Source organism: Somniosus microcephalus, chromosome 26, assembly GCF_052327205.1.
Source record: "Somniosus microcephalus isolate GS21.2 chromosome 26, FLI_Smic_1.0, whole genome shotgun sequence".
NCBI lineage: Eukaryota > Metazoa > Chordata > Chondrichthyes > Squaliformes > Somniosidae > Somniosus > Somniosus microcephalus.
In genome coordinates this window covers 40,878,731-40,905,860 of record NC_141012.1, presented here as the reverse complement: position 1 = coordinate 40,905,860, position 27,130 = coordinate 40,878,731, and the positions used below count along the sequence as shown (strand labels likewise).

At 45.2% G+C, this 27,130-nt stretch overlaps 1 protein-coding gene across 9 annotated transcripts in view; it reads left to right on the top strand.

The window, feature by feature from the left end:
• pknox2 (pbx/knotted 1 homeobox 2) overlaps window positions 1-27,130 on the top strand; it is a 464,550-nt gene that overhangs the window by 277,431 nt on the left and 159,989 nt on the right. For 8 of the 9 annotated variants that reach the window (XM_085968080.1, XM_085968086.1, XM_085968078.1 and 5 more), the window contains one exon: window positions 16,271-16,360. The exons of the other annotated variant lie outside the window; for it this stretch is intronic. The gene's annotated coding sequence lies outside the window, so the exon portion shown is untranslated. The remainder of the gene's footprint in view (window positions 1-16,270; window positions 16,361-27,130) is intronic. 9 annotated transcript variants of the gene reach the window in all.

Genomic DNA, 27,130 nt, shown 5'->3' with positions numbered 1-27,130 from the left:
TTGTTTTGGCCATGAGCTGCAGTCGTGTGGTAAAGTACAGATAAACCCACACACTGGGACGCATTACCACCAATGGATTATAGGTTTACAGTGGATCACACAGGCGTTAGTGGCTGCTCTATAAAATCATTTCATTCTGTTGTCCCACCCCTGCACTGGTTTTCAGCTTCCTGGAATGTGCCCGGCACTGCTTCAGTGAAGCAGACTGGGTGGGCTGTAACTGAGGATGGGGTCACTGCAGTGCTGCCCGAGCTGTTTAATATTTTGTCACCAATAAGTTGTGTGGGAAAAATCACATTTAAAATTGCACGGAATTTGAAGATTTTAAATTCAAGCAATTTTAAGTATGACTTCTTCCTCCCCGACAACCTATTGGGGTCGATTTTCCTGAACCTGTCGGGAAGAAGGCGGGACTACAATTTTTGGGTTTTCGTCCCGCCTACTTCGACGTCCGGCCAATCCACGCGATTTTCCCTTGATTGACCTTGTTGAGCCCGTCCAGCAGGCTCAGCAGGCCAATTAAGGGCCACCCGGCAACAGGTGACGTCACAGACTGCAATTTCATCTGTCAAGAGTTCTTGACAGATGAAATATCAGTGTTTCACAGCTGTTTGAAGCTGTGAAACACTGACAGTCTGAGTTCTAAGCTGAGTCCTTCTGCACAGACTCAGAACTCTCAGCAGCACTCAAAGCTGAAGGCTGTCACTTTTCACAGATCGCAGCCGTTCAGCTTTAAGTGCCGGCTGAGTGATGGGCTCCCGACGGCTACAGGAAGAAAGGCTGTTAAGGTAAGTACAGGTAAGTAAAAGTTCTTTACACACTTTAGACACACCAAACACACTTACCTTTACACTCATGCACCCATCACTCACCTGAACACCGACACCGCGACCCCTCCAACTCCTTCAACCCGACGGCCCGCCTGCTCTAACCTGGCGTGGTTTGGAGCCGTCGGGAATCCCACACGACACCCCTCAAAATAGGGATTAGGCTAAAAACTGCCTGTTAACTACCTGTTAACAGGCAGTTAATTGGCACTAATCCCTTCTCGCCTGGTTTTGGCGGGTCCCAGTGCGGGGCGGGGACCCGCCACCTCTGAAAGTTGCGTGGAGCGGGGTTTTGGGCGGGATGGTGTCGGGACCCCCGAAATCGGGATTTCCCCCCCCCCCCCCCCCCACACGCCTGAAACCCCGCCTGACGGCTCCACTAAAATCGACCCCATTGACTCCAGACTTGAGCACATAATCCAGGCTAACACTCCAGTGCAGTACGGAGGGAGTGCTGCATTGCCGGAGGTGTAGTCTTTTGGATGAGATGTTAAACTGAGGCCCTATCTGCCCTCTCGGCTGGATGTAAAAATTTCCATAGCACTCTTCAAAGAAGGGCAGCGGAGTTCTTCCTGGTGTCCTGACCAATATTTATCCCTCAACCAACTTACCTGGTCATTGGTCTCATTGCTGTTTATGGGACCTTGCTGTGCACAAACTGGCTGCCGTATTTCCCTACATTACAACAGTGACTATACTTCAAAAGCACTTCATTGGCTATTGGGACAAATGTAAGTTTGTTCTTTCTTTCCTCTTTTCTTAACGAAAGAAATCTCACCTTGTGGCAAATGTTTCTCTTAACCTCCCCCAGTCCACACCAGTGCTCCTGTCTCATAAATCACTAAAAGGAGACCAAGGATGTTGTTTCTTTCATTCCGTTTCCCTCTGTCTGCTCAGGAATGGTTATTATTAAATCCATGTGGAATCCAGAAGATATTGTTTTGGAGATAGAAGTGAAGCTGATGCAGTCTGCAAAAGAAGAAAGAAAGAAGCTGTATTCCTACAGCACCTGAACTTGTCCCTCCAAGTCCCAAAGCACTTCACATACAATTAATCACTTTGAACTGCTGTCACTGTTATGCAGACGAGTGCTATGTAACATTACACATTATAGACTTTGAGTGAGATTACCTAAATAGGGCAATTTAAGTATAAAGTTTCTTCTAATCAGTTAAATTAATTTGCAATGCTGTGTCACAGACTGTGGGCTTACACGAACAAACTAAGAGTTGTGACACATTAAATAAATATAAAATTCTTATTTATTGCGACTGTTTTGGGTATTTATAGAACTCTCTTTCCTAGTCGTTTAATAGCAGCTTCCGTGAGTGGGCCTGATCTTGCATAATCTAGAAGCTGTACTTTTACAGTAATCTGCCTTTACGGAGCTGTGTACCCTGAGAATTAACGATTGCCCAATTTACAGTAATGTGTGTACTGGATCACGTGTAGCCCCCACCCTTAGCCTGTTGCCAATTTCACTCCGAAACAGGAGCCTTGAGGAATAATTCTGGCAATTAGCATCAACTAGTTTAGTGGGTCTATTCAACAAACGATTGTGCGCTGTGTGTTTTTTATTAAATGCAGCTCCTAGATAGTTTTTACCTAAAATCATTCGAGCAAAGTGATTTGGCGGCAGATTTACCTGTTTTGAGGGCATTCAGGGAGGAGCTGTTCATAAATGGTTCTTTTTGTTACTGGCAGATTATTGATTTTAGCACTTTGCGTAGCTGTCAAGGTACTCCATCCAGCGATGGCAGAGGCCAGTGCTTTAAGGTGCATTCATGTTGCAAAAACGGCTTTGTATTGATGATTTGGAGGTACGATTTGGGCCAGCCTCAGAATTTCTTTTATTAGATTCAATGTAAAAGTCAACTTCCAAAGGCTGGCAAATGCTTTACATGAACCGAAACTTGACCAGGATAGTGGGCCACAGGGAGAATGATCTCATTACTGTTGAGGCAGTGGTCCCAACTACCACCATAAATTCCTCAGCTCTCCGACTGACTCATTTGTCAACTGTGGCACGGTGGGTAGCACTCTCTCTCCTCTGGGTCAGAAGGTTGAGGGTTCAAGTCCCACTCCAGAGACATGAGAATATAATCTCGGTTGACACTCCAGTGCAGTACTGAGGGAATGCTGCACTGTCTGAGGTCTTTTACATGAGACGCTAAACCGAGGCCCTGTTTGCACTCTGTGAGACATAAAAGATCCCATGGCACTATTCTAAGAAGAGCATAATTGTGCCTCAACCGACATCATGAAGCAGATTATCTGGACATTATCAAATTGCTGTGCGCAAATTGGCTGCCGCATTTCCGACATTACAACAGTGACTACACTTCAAAATTATTTCTTTGGCTGTAAAGCGCCTTGGGAAATCCTAAGGTCGCGAAAGGCGCTATATAAATGCAAGTGTTTCTTTATTTTCTTTGAGTGCAAATACCACGGTGATTGACCTTTCAATCAGAATAAAACTACTAATTTGTGTAAAGCAAGATTAAACAGAAGCAATAAAATTTACCGATTTAGATAGATTACAGTACTGTACTTTGCTTATCTTTACTCCGTGTGCTTAAAAAAAAAGTTCCAAATGATTAGCCGTTCTCTCCTGTAACTTGGACTATGTGTCCATGATGACAAGTTTTATGAAGTCTTGTGGAGCTTCCTACCAGCTGTTGGCAGTCTAGGGGAACATCACAGGAGGGAAACTTTGAAGAACCTAGACTACTAACCTGAATTATATGTTTCCCTTCCCTTTGAAGTTAAGCTGGTAAAGGAAAAAGATTTTAAAGAAGGTAGCTTCACAATTAATCAAAACTGTCACTCAAAAGACATCTCAAAAGCCTCAACAGCTTGCCTGTCCCTAGCAGGAGGCTTCCTGATGGGACAGTAATTACAAACAATTAGCATACTTCTTTCTGTTAGCTTGCATTCCTTGATACCTGTATGATAGGAATATCCACTAAGTAAAACCTTCATTATTCTGCAAAGTATGCATAACTTTGTCAGCAGAGATCAAAGGATGTCAAACCAGATGACCTGACTTTGCACATCAGACTACAGAAAGAATAGCTTCTCCTAGGCCAGGCCCATCCAACCTCAAGGTGCTCCATTCCTGCAAGTCCTCCAGCCCCAACAATCAGGCCGTCGTAGTACAGTCTACTGAGTCTGACCTGTGCTTGTATTTCTTCTGTATCGATTTTCCCTGTTGGTATTTTGTCGGTCTGGAAGTTTGGAAAGAGCTGTTTTTTCAATGTTGCTTCATTAATTGATGTGTCCTAAACCAGAACACCAAAATGTGTTGGCATCAGCAACTCGAGATGAATGCAAATTAATGGAAACATGGATTAAAAGTTTATATGTGGCCCAGTGCACTCCATGATGTGGCCCCCTATGTGACTCACAAAGACAAAAGTTTGGACACCCTTCCCTAGGAAATCTCAGGCCCAATTGCACATTTTACATAAAAATATATACAGGAAACTCTTTTTTATCCAGGACTGGCGTGGTGCCGGTTGATCAAAAAGTCCGGATTACAGAGAGGTATACTTACCAAGGTACGAGAGCCCTGTACACGGCCACAGGTGCAGGAGCCCCGGTTACACGGCACTTGTGCAGGAGCCCCGGTTACACGGCCACAGACCCAGGAGTCCCTGTTGCACGGCCACAGGTGCAGGGACCCCGGCTACACAGCGACTAATATATAGAAAAACTTACCTGAACCTACTCCTGAATTTTGCCGGTTAAGAGAGGTTTCCGGATTTTCAGGTGCTGGTTAAAAGAGAGTTTCCTGTATACAGATTCTTATATTCTGAAACAAGATGGGTTCTGAGGTCTGTTAAAGTGGGTTCTAGAGGAAAACGATTGGATTGGAAGCATAAATGGTGTGATTGCCTGCCTTGCTCACATTAATATATCAGACCTTTGAGTTAGTTTTCTTTGTGTGTTATTTTTAGTCTGCTGTATGCGTTAAATTCCTACCTGCACTATTTGAGCATGATCATTAACCCATCCCCAGCACATTGACTTCAAAATCCTCATCCTTCTCTTCAGACTTCTCCACATCCTCATTCCGCCCTAACTTTGTCTCCGCATTCATCACCTTCTCTCATTTCAGTCCACATGCCTTGTCTCCCGCTCAGTCAGAGCATTCAATCACCATACACTTACACTCTCATTCTTTATCGAAATCTCTCACTTTGCTTCCATTCTTCTCACCTTCAGTAGCCTCCTCAGAACTAACTTGCTGCAATGATGCCTTCAGTCACCTCCGTCAACTGCAGTAGTGGAAGCCACTCCTCCTGTGAAGTGGCTGAGAGCATTTTGTTGAGTCAAAAGACGTCACATCGATGCATGTTGTTAAACAGCGCAGACTGGAATTCTGCGAGTATGTTAGCCAAAACTCGTACACGGGGAAAATTAAACTTCTTGGTGCTTTTAAAAAAGTATTGTGATTTCGTTGTATGATTGTGCTCAAAGGCCCATAAAATCAGTGAAGCATTTTACCTTAAATTACACACTCTGCCAGATGGCGATCATTTCCCAGATCCACAAAGTAAAGTGGTCCAGTTTCTAACTGATCAGACATGGGTCATATGAAACAAGTCCATTCAGCCTATGACCTAGTCAGTAGAGGAACTGACCAGTATGATGCTGAGCTGTGCTTCAACTGATTCAGTTAGCTGATCTAAGATGGACAGCTATTGAGGTGCTACAATTGGGCTCAATGCTTGGGGGATAGTGAGGAGGGAAAAAACTCACCAGAGTTCCCTTTCCTGATTGCTAAAGGGAACCCTGCCGGAAAGTGTTGAGGGTTGGATAAGGACAAGTTTGGGCTTGGCTGTAATTCCCTCCTTGGTCAAATAGCCAGATGAGACTTCCTGCCTCGGGTCGCACATGAAGATTGACCCCTTGTTTGGATCACCAATGGGTGCCTGGTAATGCCTTCAGGAGGGGCGAGGGCCTGAGAAAAAAACTTGAACAAGCCAAGAAGAAATAGAATGGGGTAAAGCGGTCAAAACGTGCAGATTCACTGGTGAATGAAACTTCAGTTCTGAATAAATAACAGCAGTCAGACACATCCAACCGTAGTGAGCGCTGGGGTGTGGATGCAGAGTGCTGGTGTGTGCTGTGCCAAGCGTTGACATGTGGATATAGAGAGTGCAGGTATGTGGTGTGCCAAGCGTTGGCATGTGGATATAGAGAGTGCAGGTATGTGGTGTGCCAAGCGTTGGCATGTGGATATAGAGAGTGCAGGTATGTGGTGTGCCAAGCGTTGGCATGTGGATATAGAGAGTGCAGGTATGTGGTGTGCCAAGCGTTGGCATGTGGATGTCGGGAGCATTGCCGTCTGGTGTGCCGTTGCACTGAGTGCACTGGTGCATGGATGTAGTGACCAATGGAAAGTGAGTGCTTATTGTAGAGTTCGTCCTGTAAAGCATTTCAGTTATGTACAATTCTGGGCACCACACTTTAGGAAGGATGTCAAGGCTCTGGAGAAGGTACAGAGGAGGTTTACCAGGATGATACCAGGGATGAGGGACTTCAGTTATGTGGAGAGATTGGAGAAGCTGGAATTGTTCTCCTTAGAGCAGCGGAGGTTAAGGGGAGACCTAATAGAGGTATTCAAAATTATGAGTGGTTTTGATAAAGAAGGGAGAAACTATTTCCTCTGGCAAGTGGGTAGTAACCAGAGGTCATAGAATTAAACTAATTGGCAATTAGAGGAGAAATGAGAAATGTCTTCACCCAGAGGGTTGTTAAGATCTGGAACACGCTACCTGAAAGCGTGGTGGAATCGGATTCCATAGTAACTGTCAAAAGACAATTGGACATGTACTTGAAGACTAATTTGCAGGGTTATGGGATTAGATTGGACAGCCATTTCAGATAGCCGCACAGGCACAGCGGGCACAATGGCCTCCTTCTGTGCTGTAAGATTCTGTGAAAGTGGCAGAATGGGCGTTCACATTCGGCATTGGTCATGACTTTCCAAAAAGAAAACTGATCACAATATGCTGACTTAGATGAAGGCTGACTGAGATGGGCAGGTACAGGGGAGACCAGAGTGAGAAGAGATAGAAACCCTGGGAGTGGGGAACCCTGACTCTCTCCGGCAGGCAGTTTTTAGAGTAGCCTCACCTCCCTCACACGACATGACCAACCAAGCTTGGAAGCCTACCGGAGACTACGACAGGAGATTCTGGCTTGGATTGCTGGTCCATCCTGCTGGCTGCAGTTAGTGCCGTTGCTGGTTGTGGGTTGCACCATCGAATGGTACAAAGACTTCCTCAGTAAGTGGTATGTTGAGAAACACTTTTGAAGATAAATGCTTTAGTAGCCGTGACCTCCTTTAGGAATAACGGCCGCGTAATTTGACATCATTTTAATTTCCTTGATTCCCTTGTCGTATCCAAACACCCTTGCATCACTGTGCAACAATATAAGGTCACTGCTCTCAGCTGCAATATTTCATTCAAATGAATTTCAGGCATGTCTTGTATAAAAGAAAACACCAATATCATCGTGAATGTGACAGAGCTGCTTTAATTTGCAGTGCAGTCATGGCGTGACTCCTCTTCCTAGTGTTCTGGTCCGATGGTTTCCCTTTCTATCATCCCTGTGTACTGCCATTGCTTTTAATGAACTCTTTACAGAATCGTGATGACAGCATTGACTGTTTGCGGGAGGATAGAAAACGAGAAATGCAGATTTTTAAAAAATCATTTTATTCTGGAACTTTATTTGCCATGAATTAGAGGCAGTTGCTAAAATGAACCGCTGGGTAACATTGTAAAGAAAGGAACAAAGAACTTGCATTTATATAGTGCCATTCATGACCTCAGGATGTCCCAAAGCGCTTTACAGCTAATGAAGTACTTTTGAAATGCAGTTACTGTTTGTGGTAAACCACTGTTATTGTTGTTGTTGTTGTTACACACTGTTGTACCTATGCATGCCTCAACATGTCTCGGCTGGCTCCACCCACAGGCCCAGGTATAAAGGTGATTGACCTGCAGCCCCCTGCCTTCTTGGAACCCAGTCAACCACGAGAGGCATGCTCTGTTCTTTGCTAATAAAAGCCTTTAGTTACTCTCTTAACTCTCAGTCTTTTATGAGTAATTGATAGCGCATCACTGTTGTTATGTAGGAAAGAAGTTACTTTATTAGAACCACCTAGGGTTACCAACTGTGGTTGGATGCATTCCTGGCGGTATCATCAAATGGCCTCCTGCATCCAACCGCTCCGCCCAGTCCCAGTCAAACTGCCCTTTTCCCCCATCTCCAATATTTGTATAGCTAATAAACGAAAGCCAACTTCCATAGGCTGTCATATCCAGAATAATCCAGGAGGATTAGAATTACCTCTAGGACCACCTCTTGCTTCTTGATCAATGGATAGCAAGAATCTGGTGGAATGAATGTCAAAAATTCTTCACTATCTGGTGTTCTGATTTTGGTCTGCTACAGTTCTACTTTGTGTGGTATTTTCAGTTAAGTAGGGCCCCTCTGAACGAAGGATATCTCAAATTGGGGGAAGGGCGAGGAGATGGAGCATTCCAAATGGAGACTAGAAAAATTGGGGGGTTTGAAGGGAAGCAAACTGAAGAACCGTCGAACAGATGGGTTTCTTAAGAGGTGTTTTGAAGGAAAGGAGAGAAGTAGCAGAACAAAAGTGGCTTCGTGAGAGATTTCAAAGAGCAAGAACCAACTTGTGATGGTGAAATGGAGAGACGGGGGATGGGGGAGACCAGCAGCAATCTGGAGTTGGGGAAAAGGGGGACTGTGGAGTGGTATGGAAATGATGACAATGAGTGCTCAAATTCACCTAAATAGACTAAACCACGCACTTTTCATTTTCACTGACCCATGGTCAAAAATTAACCAGCAATTTGCCGCATTAGGCTTTAAACGCCAGTTCCAAGTTATTATAGTGTAAATACACATTCATTAAAAGTTTGGTACACTCTGGATGGAAATTTGCTTCATGTTTTATTTCAGATTTTTTCTATTGTCATTTAAATCCCTGGTTGATGGACCACAATGAATTTTTTGATGTATTTATAAAGCCAATAGAATTTAGACATACCACAATTAACGAGACACTACAGAATAGGATTAAATCCTACAAAGTCTTCATGATTTGACTGAATGGTTTCTGGAAAGGTTATCATAACAATATGTTTGCTTACATAACAACTTCATAATGGTTCATTGTATGTGATGCATTTTGAGAGGTTTCTGAGTGATGTGATAAAGCACTTTGCAAATGCAAGCCTGTCTTGTAATATCAGGGCAGATTTACTCTGGTTTCTGTGCATTATTGACATTGTAAAGGTGTCAGCCTTGGCTCAGTGAGGCACTCTCGCCTCTGAGTCAGAAGGGTCTGAGTTGAAGGTCCACTCCAGCTTGAGACTCGAGTACATAATCCAGGCTAACGTTCCGGTACAGTACTGAGGCATTGCCTCACTGTCGGAGGTGCCATCTTTTGGCTGAGATATTAAACCGAGGCCCCGTCTACCCCCTCAGGTGGACATAGAAAATACCATGGCACTATTCGAAGACGAGCAAGGAAGTTCTCCTGGTATCCTGGCCAATACTTATCCCTTGACCAATATCACTAAAGCAATGGTCATGCCATGTATCACATTGCTGTTTGTGGGAGCTTGCTGTGCTCAAATTGGTTGCCATGTTACATTACAACAGTGACTACACTTCAGAAGCACTTCATTAGCTGTAAAGTGCTTTGGGATGTCCTGAGGTTATGACCTATCCTTTCTTTCTTGTTAAACATAGAAGGGGAATTTTCTGCATTCGCAAGAACTAAAGATCGGGGAAATCCTCCTGCTGCTTTTGCACCAACACCTAGGAAGGAACAGAGATCTCTGGTTTTCATTTGCACATGAAAAGAATGAAAGTTGAAGAAGGGTGCATGTATTTTCTGCCTGGCATCATAGGAGATGTTGATTGAGGGATAAATATTGGCCCCAGGAATAACTCCCTTGCTCTTCTTCGAAATAGTGGCCGTGGGATCTTTTACGTCCACCTGAGAGAGCAGACGAGTTTAACGTCTCATCTGAAAGACGGCACCTCCGACAGTGCAGCACTCTCTCAGTACTGCACTGGAGTGTCGGCCTGGATTTTTGTACTCAAGTCCCTGGAGTGGGACTTGAACCCACAACCTACTGACACCAAGGCGAGCGTGCTACCCACTGAGCCACAGCTGACACACAAGGTGGTGGCCTACACTCCCACCTGCCCCTGGCTGCTGCTGAAACCGTAATCTCTGCCTTCATCACCTCGAAGATTAACTTCTGCAATGCTCTCCTTCGGTTTGCTCGCCTCCACCCCTCACAAACTTGCAGACCTATTTCAGAACCCCCAAAGGCAGCGCCCTCTTTCAAACACTCCCCCTCCCCCCACATACTTGTCAAGCTCCATCGGCTAAATTGATATTTTTAATCTATCAATATACCTTACAACAAAAGTATTTTGCACATGCAAACCATCCTGTCAATGAGAAATTATTCTATTTTGCGTTTTATGTATGCACAAGCTGATCATTCTGCGTTTGGCCCATTTTGGGCCCCTGCCATTGGATCATCTCGTGTTTACTCAAATCCAGCTCCTAAAATCTGTTGAATTGTTAGCATTTCCTGCCCACTTTACAAATATTAAATCACCCTCAAAACCCAGCGGGTGGGCATCTCAGATGCTGACCACCATGTTAAATCCGTCACAATTTGGCACTAGGTTCAATCATATCAGGGTGGTATTAATGCTGACCCTGCTCATTACTACACAGCAGTTAGTGAGTGTGAAGACCACAGATAATAGTCTCCTTTATCGCAGTACAGGAAACTCTTTTTTATCCGGCACCGACGGGACCGGCGTGGTGCCGGTTGATCAAAAAGTCCGGATTACAGAGAGGTATACTTACCAAGGTACGAGAGCCCCGTACACGGCCACAGATCCAGGAGTCCCTGTTGCATGGCCACAGGTGCAGGAACCCCGGTTACACGGCCACAGATCCAGGAGTCCCTGTTGCATGGCCACAGGTGCAGGAACCCCGGTTACACGGCCACAGATCCAGGAGTCCCTGTTGCATGGCCACAGGTGCAGGAACCCCGGTTACACGGCCACAGATCCAGGAGTCCCTGTTGCATGGCCACAGGTGCAGGAACCCCGGTTACACGGCCACAGATCCAGGAGTCCCTGTTGCATGGCCACAGGTGCAGGAACCCCGGTTACACGGCCACAGATCCAGGAGTCCCTGTTGCATGGCCACAGGTGCAGGAACCCCGGTTACACGGCCACAGATCCAGGAGTCCCTGTTGCATGGCCACAGGTGCAGGAACCCCGGTTACACGGCCACAGATCCAGGAGTCCCTGTTGCATGGCCACAGGTGCAGGAACCCCGGTTACACGGCCACAGATCCAGGAGTCCCTGTTGCATGGCCACAGGTGCAGGAACCCCGGTTACACGGCCACAGATCCAGGAGCCCCGGTTACACTGCCACTAATATATAATAAAACTTAGCTGAACCTACTCCTAAATTTTGTCGGTTAAAAGAGAGTTTCCTGTATATGGACTAAATTACTTAAAGGCGGTTGTTGCCATTTTAGGGAGGTACAGAGCCCGGAAATAGCTGAGTGCCATTATTGCCGCAGTGGCACCATCAGGGTTGCTTGCCTCGCATGAATTATATTGCACCCCTGTGTTATATTTAACTTGACAGAAGTGTAAAAATCATTCATTCCAGTTCAGCTACAGGAAGCAATTGGTCTCAGTCCTGTGGCATTTTGGTGAAGGATGTGGTCAGAATCAAATTGAGCTGATAATTGACTGTAACTTTATTGGAACGTGCTGCTTTCTGTGCTGCATCAGACAGTTGGGTAATTAATTCTGTTAGTTTGCTTCTGATGAAGTGTAATTTTGTCATGGCAACAATGATTTCATTATATTTAGAATAACAGATGGGTCGGCGTGTTAGCGGTTGTAACTCGATTGGTGGGTTCAAGTAGTATCAGAATGCAGCGAGAGTAAAACTTGAGTGCGTAGCGAGCACCCCATGAACCCTGAGATTGGAGTACGGTCCATGGGTCACTGGTAGTGTAACTCTTTTATGTGATCAGCTTGTTTGTTTTTTCATTTCCAACTAATTCCACTGCTGTGGCTATGCGGTTGGCAAAGGTGAACTTTGATTAATTTCTTAAGTTGGCAGTAGCTGTTGCATCACTGATGGGTACAATGCCAGTTGTGATAAGTTGTCCTTGTTAATCATGTACCTGATGGTACCTGGACTTAGCATTATTCATTTATAAGGGTTCCACTACAGTCCATGATTTTTGTTGAGTGTCATCTCTGCTTAAACTATTGAAGGTATGTTCTCCCTGAAAGATCCACTTCAATCTTGTATTTCTTTATTTAAGATTTTTTTTTCATTGGCTCAGAATGTGAACCAATGACAGTAAGAGTATAGTACCTAAGGCTGGTGTCATAGATGGATGGGTACATGGTGGAACTTTATAACTGAGAAGTAAATTTAAAACAGATATGTGGAAGAACGCCTTACTGAAAAAGTGAGAAATGTTTGTAACAATCTGCCAAATGGGGTAGTGGAGGCAGAAACAACTGTTTAAAATGCAGCTGGATGATAGAATGGGAGAGTTAGGGTATCAGAGGAATGAGCTGCGATGGGCCAAAATGGTCTTTTCCTATCATTGACTTATCTGACTCTTCAATGCAGTACTAAGGGAGTGCAGCACTGTTGGAGGTGCCATGTTAAAGTGAGGCCCTCATCTGCCCCCTCAAGTGAACGTAAAAGATCCAGTAGCACTATTCGAAGAGGAGCTGGAGACTACTCCCAGCTCCCTGGCCAATATTTATTCCTCAATCATCACCACCAGAAACAAGTTATCGGGTTATTATCTCATTTGTGGGAGCTTGCTGTGTATAAATTGGATGCCCCTACATTACAAGTGACTACACTTCAAAGCTGCCCATTTGGCTGTGAAGCGCTTTGGGTCGTCCCGAGTTGGTGAAAGGCGCTGTTTTAAGGCAACTTATTTCTTTCATTCCGTAATAGCCAGAAGCATGGAGTGAAGCACTGACCGAACATGATCCATCAATGGGTGGGATCTTCCATCTCAGTCGTACAACTCCTGCGTACGTCCCTCATTGATCCCAAAAGTTTTTTCTTATTACTTCTTTCCAAAAATATTACTTTCTGCAATCAGCTTCTGGTGCTTCATTTCGATTTTTCTTTTCTCTCTAAGTATCAACATGTTGAAGGGTGGTTTTTGCTGTTTAACTGCATCAAAATGCAAGAGAATTCAATTTAAAACAAACCTTGCATGCTTAGTTGCAGGGTCACTCCCCACGGATGCGACCCTATAGTTAATTTCTAGGTTGTGTTTGCATAGACTGTGCTGGACGAAAGGTCATCAACCTGAAACGGTGACTCTCTTTCTCTCTCCACGGATGCTGCCCTGGCTCGCTGAGTTTTCCCAACGTTTTCTGTTGTTTCGGATTTCCAGCATCCGCAGTATTTTGCTATCATAGACTGCGCTGGAGTTGTGAGCAAAAATCTGGAGTGGGGGGGGGGGGGGGGGTGCCAGGGCTGTGGTGGAAAGAAAGGGCCAAATTCCGCCAATTGAGAACATTAGCCAAAAGAGTTGGCATAAGTTAAAAGGGTATGGGGAAAATGGGACTAAGTGGATCGCTCTTTCAGAGAGTATAGGTGCCATGATCAAATGACTGCTTTTCTGTGCTGTAAAATTGTACAACTACAAAGTGAGATTTCCCATTTTGTATTCACACCAACCAACAATCAACAGAAGGACTTTTAACCCCATGATCTTCCTTTTTCCTACCAAAAGAATTATTTTTTTGAATTTAGACAATGTCTGGAATATTATTTGAGCTTAAAGGGAATAAAATCAATTGGCACGGCTGGGTAAGGAACCGTGAACTTGCATTTATATATCATCCTCAGGATGTCCCATAGCATTTTACAGCCACTTTACTTTGGAAGTCTGTGCAGGCAAATTGCACACAGCAAAGTCCCACAAACATCAGTGAGATAATCCATTTTGGTGGTGATGGTTGAGGGATAAATATTGTCCAGGGCAGTGGGATTACTGCCTTGCTCTTCTTCGAATAGGATCATGGAATCTTCTCTGCCCACCTAGGAGGGAAAGCAAGGCCTCGGTTAAACATCTCTTCCGAAATACCGCACCTCTGACAGTTCAGCACCCCCTCAATACTGCACTGAAATTGTACAAATTAAGTGTTATGTGTTGGTGTTGGTGTGACACAGGCCCTGGAGAGCCTGTGTCTAAGTGTTGGTATTGACTGTTGGATAACTGTTTATTTTATGCTTTTCCCCAGGATGATGGAGCTCCATTTTCTGTTCTTAGTTAGACCAATGTGTTTGCAAGTCTGTGATAAAGCTGTTCCAGCTGGTTATTTTAGAGTGTGTAAGTGAGTTATTCTGATCTTACACCATTAGTCTTGCAATCCTGGCGTGTATACGCACCTATAAGTTGATCTCCAAAATTGTACCAAGAAAACAACGACGACTTGCATTTATATAGCACCTATCCCAAGGCACTTCCCAGGAGCATTATCAGACAACAGTTGACACTGAGCCACATATAAGGAGATATTAGGACAGGTGACCAAAAGCTTGCTCAAAGTGGTAGGCTTTAAGGAGCATCTTAAAGGAGGAGGGAGAGGCGGAGAGATTTAGGGAGGTAATTCCAGAGCTTAGGGCCTTGGCAGCTGAAGGCACGGCTGCCAACGGCGGGGTAAAGGAATTTGGTGATGCAGCAGAGGCCAGAGTTGGAGGAAAACCAAGATCTTGGAGGATTGTAGGTCTGGAGGAGGTTACAGAGATTGGGAGAAGTGGGGCTATGGAGGGATTTGAACACAAGGGTGAGAATTTTACACACTGGGCCACCCCTGCTCTAGCATATTCCATCTCCCGCTTTGCGATGCACATGGACTGAGATCATGCCCCCATAGTACAGTTGGTAAAAGCATTGCCCTGCGTAGGGCTGAGCTGTGCAGACAAGAAAGTTCCAGGTTACATCCCTAGTGTGTGCTGAATTAGCTCACCTCAGCCGGGAAGCAGCAGGAGCACTGCCAGTTGGCCTCGGCTTCCTGGGTTTGAGAAAGAAAATCAGCTAGAGTTCCTGCTCCTGATTGCTGTCCAATGGACCCCGCCTGACAGTAAGCGTGTGTGTGTGTATGTAAGCATGCGTGTGTATGGGGTGAATATGTTCATTTACCAATGTTCATCCTCACATTGTTGAGCATAGAATTTGCTTCAGCCCTAAAATGCTTTATTTTCCCCTTAAGGGAAGACCCAAGTTAATCAGACTCAGAGTCCCAACAATCTTATGCCTGTCGCTAATGCACATCTTTAATTATGTCTAATATGATATTGGTGGATTTTATATAAAGTGGTGATCACTTGACCACTTTGGTGTTAGACAATGAGCTAGGAGATCAGAGCCTGAAGTCTGATTGTGTGTGATAATTGTAGCCAAACCAAGTCAAGTAATCTAGGATGGGAATCTGTGACACGGTCATTGCTGGAACTTCTGCAGTAATGCTGTCTGTGTTTCTCTCAATTCCACTAGTGCACCACAGTGTAGTGTGGCACTGACTCATATATACCAGCAAAGCCCACAGTTCAGCCCCTGGTCTATGATGAGTTAGCTTATCTCATTCGAGATGATTGTGCACTAGGACCACACCGCACCACAGCCAGCACAACAAGAACAAGAAGAAGAACTGGAGCAAACACAGCCAAGTGACGGAGGTGGAGGAGTTTCTGGAGGATGTGAGGCTGCAGGAGCGGACAGCATGTGGTCTTATGTCTGAAAAATCAGATGGCAGCCTGTATTTCATTGACACAGGAGACGAAAAGAAACATCTGCTCCATAATAAAGGAAAGTTCAAGCCTCTGCAGATCGACCTAATTCTACAAGTGTAATTGATAGTTTCTGAAGGAATGTATTGCCGTTTTCCCCCCTCCCCTCTTTCTCTCAATTTTCTATCCTTTCCTCCCCTCCCCTCCTCTCTGAAAGGTGCTGGCTAGGGTACAGTTCTTCAGCTGCTGACAGCCCTCCAATACCTTGCTCAAGAGGCCATTCCTCACATGTGATTCCAGATGTTGAGTTTGACCAGAGTTGGGCCATTGCCAATGAGTCTGAGCACAATATTCGCACACGTGCACTTTCCAGCAGAAATAGTGAGCAGGAGAGGGAACCCTGGCTGATGTTTTTATTACCCCCCCACCCCCAACACAACCAGGGGGTGCTGAGCCCTAGTGTAGCGGCCCAGCTGTTGGCCCAGCTGACTGTTGCCATACAGTGTGAGGGAAAAGTCTCAGTACTTCGGTCTAACATGGATAACTTGTGTTTTACAGGGACAGCTGCCGTGTGATGTTGTGAACTGGGTCTTGGTCACTGGTCTGGACCTTTAAAGAAACCTGCAGATACCAGGCTCCCAAACATCGGTGAGTGAATGGTTGAATCGCACCTCCTACCCCACCCTCCAACCTTCCCTGTTTAGCTGTGTTGACGATTTTAAAACTAAAAATAATAATGAGTTATGGTGTAATTTGCAATCTCCAGTGAGTTGTTTGGGTGGGGGGAGATGATTGGTGTTTTCCCAACATTAATCATGCGCCGATGTACCATGTGTGTTCCCCTGTGCTGCTCTTGGTACATTTAGTTGGCCTATGACATGGACAGCGGCCTGAGAACAAGTGTGAGAACCTCATCCCTCTTGAGGAATGATGCAGGGAGAACCTGAAAGAGGAAGTGAGGGAGAATCTTTTGAAAAGTGTGTGGGGTGAGATGGGCTAGGATGAGGTGAGGTAGTGTAGTGGTTATGTCACTAGACCAGTAATCCAGAGGCCTTGTCTAATAATACAGACAACATGAATTCAAATTCACCACTGTAGTTTGAGAATTTGAATTCTGTTTTAAAAATCTTGAAAAAGTGATCAGATAGCTATCGGATTGTCATTAAAAACCCAACTGGTTCACTAATCTCCTTTTAGAGAAGGAAACCTTCCCTTCTTACCCGGTCTGATAATGTAACTCCAGTCCACACCAACTTGGTTGACTTTTAACTGCCCTCCGAAGTGGTCTAGCAAGCTTGTATCAAACCAATACCTTACAACAACTAGCAATAATAAATGCTGGCCTTGCCAGCGATACCGACATCCCGAGAATGAAAAAATGGTGGGGCTGAGTTGGGGTGGGGTGGGTGAATATATAATACTGAGCTTTCATTATTCACAGATTACAACTAGTAACGTAACAGTCGTTGTCCCTCCTTTGGGAGATTGGTCATGTGATACAGTCTCTGCCATGTCTGTTCAGCTGGTTTCCTAACCTACTGTCTGTAGCTCTGCCCTTGAAGGTGGCTGTATGGGCAATGGCCGACCATTAAACTCTCAGTTCACCAAACTGCTGGACTGTCATTCCTGCCATCCCAGGTATCAGTCTGGTGAATCTTCGCTGCACTCCCTCCATGGCAAGAACATCCTTCCTCAGATAAGGCGACCAAAACGGCACACAATACTCAAGATGTGGTCTCACCAAGGCCCTGTATAACTGCAGCAAGACATCCTTGTTCCTGTACTCGAACCCTTTCGCTACAAAGGCCAACACACCATTTGCCTTCTTAACCGCTTGCTGCACCTGCATGCTTACCTTCAGCGACTGGTGCACAAGGACACCCAGGTCTTGTTGCACTTCCCCTTCTCCCAATCTATTGCCGTTCAGATAATAATCTGCCTTCCTGTTTTTGCCACCAAAGTGGATAACCTCACATTTATCCACACTATACTGCACCTGCCATGCTTCTGCCCAATCACCCAACCTGTCCAAATCATACTGGAGTTTCTCGGCATCCTCCTCACAGCACACACGCCCACCCAGCTTTGTGTCGTCTGCAAACTTGGAGATATTACATCTAGTTCCCTCGTCTAGATCATTAATATATATTGTGAATAGCTGGGGTCCTAGGACCGATCCCTGAGGTACCCCACTAGTCACTGCCTGCCACTCGGAAAAAGACCCGTTTATTCCAACTCTTTGCTTTTGTCTGCCAACCAGTTCTCTATCCAAGTCAGTACCTTGCCCCCAATCCCATGTGCCTTAACTTTACACGCTAATCTCTTATGCGGGACCTTATTGAAAGCCTTCTGAATGTCCAAATATACCACATCCACTGGTTCTCCCTTATCGATTCTACCAGTTACATCCTCAAAAAATTCCAGTAGATTAGTCAAGCACGATTTACCTTTTGTAAATCCATGTTGACTTTGTCCGATCCTGCCACTGTTTTCCAAGTGCTCTGCTATTACATCTTTTATAATGGACTCTAGCATTTTCCCCACTACCGATGTCAGGCTTACCGGTCTATAATTCCCTGTTTTCTCTCTACCACCTTTTTTGAATAGTGGGGTAACATTAGCTACCCTCCAATCTGTGGAGTGAGGGTGAGCGTAGATTCCATCCTTGCTCTGCTATGGAGTGAGGGATGAGTGTAGATTCCATCCTTACTTCACTATGGAGTGAAGGGTGAGTGTAGATTCCTCTCCCACTCTGTTATGGAGTAAAGGGTGAGTGTAGGCTCCAGCCCCACTCCTCTTTATTACCGATGTATATTGTGCGAAGCGGGAAGGTACTGACGGGGAACAGAAAACCAGAAGAGAAGGGTGACACCTGGCAGTGTCCAGAGCCTCCTGTCAGCAGCCACTGTAGTCACTGGTGCTGGTCTGAGGACAGGCCGACTGCCTGCCTGCTCTCCCAGCAGGACAATGGGTGTACGAGGCATCTGAGGGCGAGGAACACATTTCTAAGAAAGGAAATTACATAACAAGAAAATTCTTAAGAAATAATCAGCCACACCCTCTGTTCAACCAGCTGTGAAATACAGTCACCTTGGTAACTTTTTTTTATCCAACTCAGCAAGTGATTTCCTCTTAATCCTGCATGCTAAACTGTTCATAAACCAGGTGTGTTTGGAACTGTTTGCAGGACTCTGCATTCAGAAGAAAACAAAGCCCTTAAAATTAAACCCATGTTTCCCCTCTCCCCCACACTTAGAGCTATTCTCCTGTCGAGGCGACTATTTGCTCTGTATTGTGATTACTGTACTGTAGAAATGATTGGGAAAGCAATGAGCTGGTAAAGGGGCGAGGAAAGAATAATTTCAACAGAACAAATGTTACTTTTTTCAGTGATGCCTTGTTTTAGAAAGAATTAATAACTTGAAAATAGATAGAGCATCCAGGCCAGATGATATCCATCCGAAGGTCCTCTGGGAGAAGGGGCATGTGCTGTGCGAGCCCCTAGCCTGTATTTTTAATAGCTCATTGCACTCTGGAATGGTTCCTATAGACTGGAAGGAGGCTAATGTAGTCCCCATCTTTAAAAAAGATGACAAGATAAACCCGGGTAACTATAGGCCCATTAGTTTAACATCAGTAATCGGTAAGATGCTTGAAGGAATCATCAGGGATGCAATATATGAATACTTGGATAGAGAGGGACACATTAGGGACACCCAACATGGCTTCATAAAAAGGTCATGTCTTCCAAATCTAATTGTATTTTTTGAAGGAGTTACCAAGTTGGTGGATGAGGGAAGTCCAGTAGACATTGACAGCTTAGATTTCCAAAAAGCTTTTGATAAGGTACCGCATAAGAGGCTTCTATATAAGATCGAAGCCTCTGGTATTAGTGGTAATATATTGAGCTGGATTCAGAACTGGCTGGCAGGACGTAGGCAAAAAGTAATTATAGATGGATTTGGATCTAATTGAAGACCAGTCACCAGTGGTGTCCCGCAGGAATCGGTGTTGGGACTGTTGCTCTTTATTATTTTAATGGATCTGGATATAGGTGTTGGGGGCACAATCTGCAAATTTACAGCTGATACCAAGATCTGTGCGAGTGTTAGAACTGTAGATGATGCTCATCTGTTTCAGGCAGATCTTGATGCGTTGGGAGATTGGGATCAAGACTGGAAAATGATGTATAACTTAGATAAGTGAAGTGTTATGCATGTAGGCAGGGCAAATGCTCAACATTCATACACCCTTCAGGGAAAGGCATTAAAGATGTTGGAGATAGAAAGAGATTTGGGTATTCTAGTACATACATCCTTAAAGTACATGAGCAATGCCGTGTAGCGATAGCTAGAGCAAATAGGGTGTTGGGGTGTATCCATAGGACAATCGAGTACAAGACGAGTACAAGGTAGAGGAGATACTGGATGGGATAAAAATTGATAAAGAGGAGGTACTAGAAAGGCTGGCTGTACTTAAAGTAGACAAGTCACCAGGACCAAATGAGATGCAACCTAGAATGTTGAGGAAAGTGAAGGAAGAAATCGCAGAGCTACTGGCCATAATCTTCCAATCCTCCTTAGAAACGGGGGTGGTGCCAGAGGACTGGAGAATTGCAAATGTTACACCCTTGTTCAAAAAAGGGTGTAAAGATAAACCCAGCAACTACAGGCCAGTCAGTTTAACCTCGCTGGTGGGAAAGCTTTTAGAAACAATAATCAGGGACAAAATTAACAGTCACTTGGACAAGTGTGGATTAATTAAGGAAAGCCAGCACGGATTTGTTAAAGGCAAATCGCATTTAACCAACTTGATCGAGTTTTTTGATGAGGTAACAGAGAGGGTCGATGAGGGCAATACAGTTTTGGCGTGCACATGGATTTCCAAAAGGCGTTCGACAAAGTGCCACATAATAGGCTTGTCAGCAAAGTTGAAGCCCATGGAATAAAAGGGACAGTGGCAGCATGGATATGAAATTGGCTAAGTGACAGGAAACAAAGAGTAGTGGTGAACGGTTGTTTTTCGGATTGGAGGAAGGTATACAGTAGTGTTCCCCAGGGGACAGTTCTAGGACTGCTGCTTTTCTTGATATATATTAATGACTTGGATGTGGGTGTACAGGGCACAATTTCAAAATTTGCAGATGACACAAAACCCGGCTACCGACCATAGAGCACATATACCAGAAACGCTGTTTACGGAGGTCACGGTCCATCATCAAAGACCCTACCCACTCCAGCCACAGTCTGTTCGCCCTCCTGCCATCTGGGAGACGCTACAGATGCATTCGCACCCGTACGACCAGATTTAGGAACAGCTTCTTTCCCAGGGCTGTCATCCTACTGAACTCCACAAATAAACTCTAAAGCCTGCACATCTGCCAATGCACTTTATTATGGTTATGTTTATGTTAATGTATTACAAGTCAAATGTATGTTGAATGTTTAAATGTCTTAATCTAAATGTACACTCTCGGGAGCCGCAAGCCTACATTTCGTTGTACTGCACCTGTGCACTAACAATGACAATAAAGTTGATTATTATTATTATTATTATTAATAACAGTGAGGAGGATAGTGATAGACGTCAAGAGGACATAGACAGGCTGGTGGAATGGGCGGACACGTGGTGGATGAAATTTAACGCAGAAAAGTGCAAAGTGATACATTTTGGTAGAAAGAATGTGGAGAGGAAATATAAACTAAAGGGTACAATCCTAAAGGGGGTGCATGAACAGAGAGACCTGGGGGGTATATGTGCACAAATCGTTGAAGGTGGCAGGGCAGGTTGAGAAATAAGTTAAAAAAGCTTACGGGATCCTGGGCTTCATGAATATAGGTATAAAGTACAAAAGCGTGGAAATTATGATGAACCCGTATAAAACACTGGAGTATTGTATCCAATTCTGGGCAACTCTCCAATTCTCTGCACTTTAGCAAGGATGTGAAGGCCTTAGAGAGGGTGCAGAAAAGATTTACGAGAATGATTCCAGGGATGAGGGACTTCAGTTACATGGATAGACTGGAGAAGCTGGGATTGTTCTCCTTAGAGCAGAGAAGATTCAGAGGAGATTTGATAGTGGTGTTCAAAAATCATGAGGGGCCCAGACTGAGTAGGTGGAGAGAAACTGTTCCCATTGCCAGAAGGGTCGAGAACCAGAGGACACAGATTGGCAAAAGAACCAAAGGCGACATAAGAAAAAACTTTTTTACGCAGCGAGTCGTTATGATCTGGAATGCACTGCCTGAAAGGGTGGTGGAGGCAGACTCGATCACTGCTTTCAAAAAGGAGTTGGATAAGTACCTGAAGGAAAAAATTTTGCAGGGCTACGGGGAAAGGGCGGGGGAGTGGGACTAGCTGAAGTGCTGGCACAGGCTCGACTGGCCGCCTTCCGTGCTGTAACCATTCTATACTGTGTTGTCCTTGAACAAGGGCCGCACTTGGAATACTGTGTCCAGTTTTAGTCTCCTCACATGGTGGGTGATATTGAGGCTTTGGAAAAGGTGCAGAGGAGGGCCACTAGACTAATTCCCAGTCTAAAGCATCTTAGTTATCAAGATAGGCTAAAAGAGTTGGGACTGTATACCTTAGAGAAGCGTAGACGTAGGGGGATCTGATTGAGGTTTATAAGATAATGAAGGGAATAGATTGTGTTCCAGCTGACAGTTTATTTCATTTAAATAGGTTAGGCAGGACCAGGGGTCACAAATTGAAGTTGTATAAGGCTAGATCGAGGTTAGATGTCAGGCGGTGGTTCTTTTCCCAGGGAATAGTGGATCTCTGGAACAGACTGCCGTCTCGTGCGGTGGACGCGGACTTGCTGAATTCCTTCAAGCGAGAGCTTGACCTGTTCCTGGCTGGGGCGGAGATCACCTCTTACAGAAGGTAGACACTGCAGGGAATTCAGGGCCTGGACTAGTTTTGATCGCCAAATGGATTGGAGAGGAATTTCCCAGATTTTTTTCCCCAACTTGGCCTGGGGTTTTTTTTTGCCTCTCCCAGGAGATCCCATGGTTTTGGGTGGGGTGGAGTGTATATGTTGTGATACACGAGGTATTGCAATTGTGGGGGACAGACTGGATGGACCAGAGGGTCTTTACCTGTCCGTCATTGTTCGTATGTTCTCTCATCATTCATCTCATTTTTGCTGTGCACAAAATGGCTGTCACATTTGCCTGCTGCATTTCAATGTAACTCATTGTCTGTCATACACTTTACAAGGTTCCTGAGAGACTCAATAAGGTGCTATATCAATATTTCCTTAATTAAAAGTATTAATATTCAGCTTTGGTAGCAAGACCCAACTCCCCCATCTCCATATCATGACCATATCCCTGCAGCCAGCAATGGTGCTCCAGCAAAATAACCATACAATTAAATAGAAGGCATAATGGCCTAGAAATTAAGCTGCGCAGCTCCAGTTTTTCGGGCACCAAACGGCCTCCCGAGCCTCTAATATGGCGGGCAGGAAGCGTACGCTCATTACGAGGTGGCATTGCGCCACCCGCCATATTGGCAAAGACAAAAAAATCGGCATGCAGTGCCCACACATGAAACCGGTGTTAGGGCCCTTATTTGCATTTTCAAAAGAATCTAATGCCTGATTGAGGGTGCACTCAGAAAAACCAGGTCCACATGCGGCCTAACAGGTGTCCTTAAAGGGCCACAACCAACAAGGTAAGATTTTGAAATATACTTACCTGAATGTGGAGCTGCTGCCTGCCAATGTTACCCCTAATGCCAGCGCTACTTCCCCCTCCCCTCCCCCGCCCACCGCTTTATCCCCCTCAGCAATTGCTTCCTTCACAATGCAGTTGCCCCCCGCGGGCTGCGGCTGGCATCGCAGTGACCCGATCTTCAATCCTGCTTCGCCCGTGAGCTGCCTGTTGCTGTCCGCAGCTCGCCGACTCGATGGAAATGAGACCCACGGCCCAATATCGGGTGGTCTCAGCATTCAGGTACAGAGATTGGCCGAACCTCAGGGCCAATGTATCTATAAGTACAGTATAACCTACAAAGCAGCATGCACTCTGCACTGTACAACAACCTGAGAGAGCCTTTACATTTCTGCACAGCTCAATTAGAACAACATTTTTAAGTTACAGAAGCTCCTTGTGACTGTGCCGCTGCTTGATGCGCACACACACACACACACACACACACACACACACCATGCCCAGAGCTTAGGCTGGCTGGGTTGGAAAGGGTGAAGTTGCCTACACATTGAGAACCTGGGCTAGCTTTATACTGGAGTGTGCGCCATCTGGCACTCCCAGTGCGCTCGCAGTTAGCCTTGAACAATGTGCTATATCTTGTATTCTTTTGGTAGGATTACGTAAAACAAAAACTAAGATAAACATTTCTTGTAAATCTCTTTGCGATATATAAAACGGCTTTAAGAAGCAAAAGGTCATCCATTACTGTGTGTTTAATGAGTTTCATTCCCAGATGCTCTTGGAGCAGTGGGCCACTGAGTCCAATGATGGTCCTGTTGGCTTTAGTATAGGGGCCGCGGACCTGGCGGGAATGAACCCGAAGCACCGAGGGGCTAGATGGAACCAAAATTCAATTTACAATCCTGACTAGACAGATGAAAACAGAATGAGGTATGTTATGTCTTCTAGAGTCCGATAGTGTGCCTTGCACTGTTTATATGGAAACATATTGCACTGCATTATCTTTACAGTCCGACTGCCCCTGGCAGATTGCTGCCCCACAATTTACACTTTGGTTTGGACTCCAATCTCTTTATTCTTAATGAGCACCCATGGATTAATTCAGACCCCCTACTAGAGGACTCTTTTTACTGCTTCCCGAACCCTTCCTTCTCTTCCAATTTTCCCTGGTGCTGTGACTATGTTTGAATCGGAATCACCAGCCTTTTCAAGAACTTAAATGCACATGAAGTGAATTACATTGATTTGAGAGTGAATGAAGTTACGTTTGCTCTTCACTGTGATGCCGCCTTTCCTCCTCTTCCCCCGCCCCACCATATTTCCCCCATGTCATTGTCCAGGGTCACACATGAAGAATGATTACTTGGGCGAGCTATCGGAGGCCACCTGTCACCTGTGAATCCTTACCCCAGCAAGAGTGTGAGTGAGAGAGAGAGGGAGAGTGTGCGTGAGAGAGTGTGGCAAACTGGTTCTAAAAGAAAACCCTGATCGCATGGTGACAGAGTATCTCTGTAAAATGTATTGTTCTTGAATTGAGAAACCGAAGGCCTGTAGGGCAGGAAACCACTAGGGTTGGAAAGAAGAAAAAACCAAGGCGAGAACACTAAGTTAATTAGAAAGTAGTAATTAGATGAGACAGTTTTACAAGCCCGAGGATTGTAGTAGGAAGGGAAGACTGGGGGAGTTGAGTTCCTGTGAAAGAATGAGTTGGAGTAGGAGAGGGTGCGATGAATTTTGATTACAACACAGGTAGGATGGAGAGGAGAGGAGGAGTATGTAGGATGGCATATTTGGCATAATGGAAAAGAGAGGAAAGTTAAGAGGAGCGCTGACCATAGTCATATCGATACAGTAGAGAAAGACAGAGTTTGGGGCCAGAATAAGCTGTCAAAAATCTGGGCTCTCCTTTTACAGTATACCCATACTGAAGCTGCTTCCTTGCAACCTCTCATTCATGAGCGTGTAGGGGATGTGGACTTAGATTGGTGGACAAGAGATGCTCTCTTAACAGAAACCATTAACATACCTTCATCTTCCCCCAACATGACGCACAGTGCCTTGCAGTTGTTTTGCACTCCGTTCAGCAGTGAATGGTGAACAGATTGAGGTGAGGTGCGTGCCCTGTAACTTTGAAACCCATAATCTGGTCGGAAGATGAGGCACAGGCCTGGCTATGCGCCCAGGCCCTCTGGATGGAGCATGTATTTATTGTAGGTGTGAATTAATTCCAGAGTTGGCAAAACACAGAACAAAACAACAGTACTTGCTGCCGGGAGCAAGTTATGTGCATCCAGAGCCAACAGCGAGGAACTGGGCCAACTGGTGCAATAATATGGTGAACTAGGTCCTATGGATAAACTGTCTATAAAGACTGACTACAACCATCCTGAGATTATATCAATGATTTGGTATTGAAGAAAGTGGTAACTGGCCTGAGTCCTGTGGTCTGTAAGTTCTTGCCTTAACTCAGGATAACTCCCGAATACATGATATTTTTTCTCTCCGTTTCACCCCCCTTCCTTTTTCTTAGGGTATGGTTTCACAGTGACCATTCTTCAAGTGCAGGCCTAGTAGGTTCTTGGGCTGTGGATAGCATCACAACTGAGGCTGATTTTGTCACTTATGCAGAGGCCACTGCATCATAATCAGCAGCAGAAATCCTAGCTTCTCTCTCTCTTTCCCCCCCCCCCCCGTCTCTTTCTCCCCTCTCTTCTCCCCCCACCCCCCCCAACCTCTCCACACAATACTCTACTAAGATAGCTAACTCAGCACCACACCACAGGGTGCCATTATCCATTTATCCTTGACCCCTCTGCCCTTGCAAACTACCGCCCCATCTCCAAACTTCCTTTCCTCTCCAAAGTGCTTGAACATGTTGTCTCCTCCCAAATCTGTGCCCACCTTTCCCGCAATTCCATGTTTGTTTCCACCCCTGCCACCTTACATAAACATGTGCTTATCCAAAAATTTGCTTCCCATATCTTGACTCACACCACGTTCCGTTCAGCCATCACCCCTGTGCTTGCTGACCTACACTGGCTCCCGGTCCGGCAACACATCCATTTTGGAATTCTCATTCTTGTTTTCAAAACCCCCAAAGCCTCGCCCCTCCCTATCTCTGTAACCTCCTCCAGCCCTACATGCTCCTCCAATTTTGGCATTTTTTGCATCCCTGATTTTAATCGCTCCACCACTGCCAGCTGTGCTTTCAGCTGCCTAGGCCCTAAGCTATGGCTATGGAATTCTCTCTGCTAAACCTCTCCGCCTCTCCACCTCTCTCTCCTTTAAGACACTTCTTAAAACCTACCACTTTTACCAAGCTTTTGGTCATCTGTCCTGATATCCCCTTCTGTGGCTCGGTGTCAAATTTTGATTGATAACGCTCCTATGACGCGCCTTGGGATGCTTTACTACGTTAAAGGCGCTATATAAATGCAAGTTGTTAAGCAGTTGGGGCAACTAGTACTTAATTGTTCGACAAAATGTTACAAACCTGTTTATTTGATTATTTGCACTTACCGATCGCGATCACTTCCCCGGAGTCCAGTATTGATGGATTTCCATTAGACAGAGACTGAGTTGGATGTGCTGTACTGGGATGATGCACATTGGGGAGATACCTTTTCAATTGCTCTTTTACCATAGGGTTGCATATTTTTCTGGGAGTCTCTGAAGTTGGGGCAGCTGATTGACTTTTAGGAAAGTTAGATGAAATTTATAAAATTCATCAACGCCCCCCCCC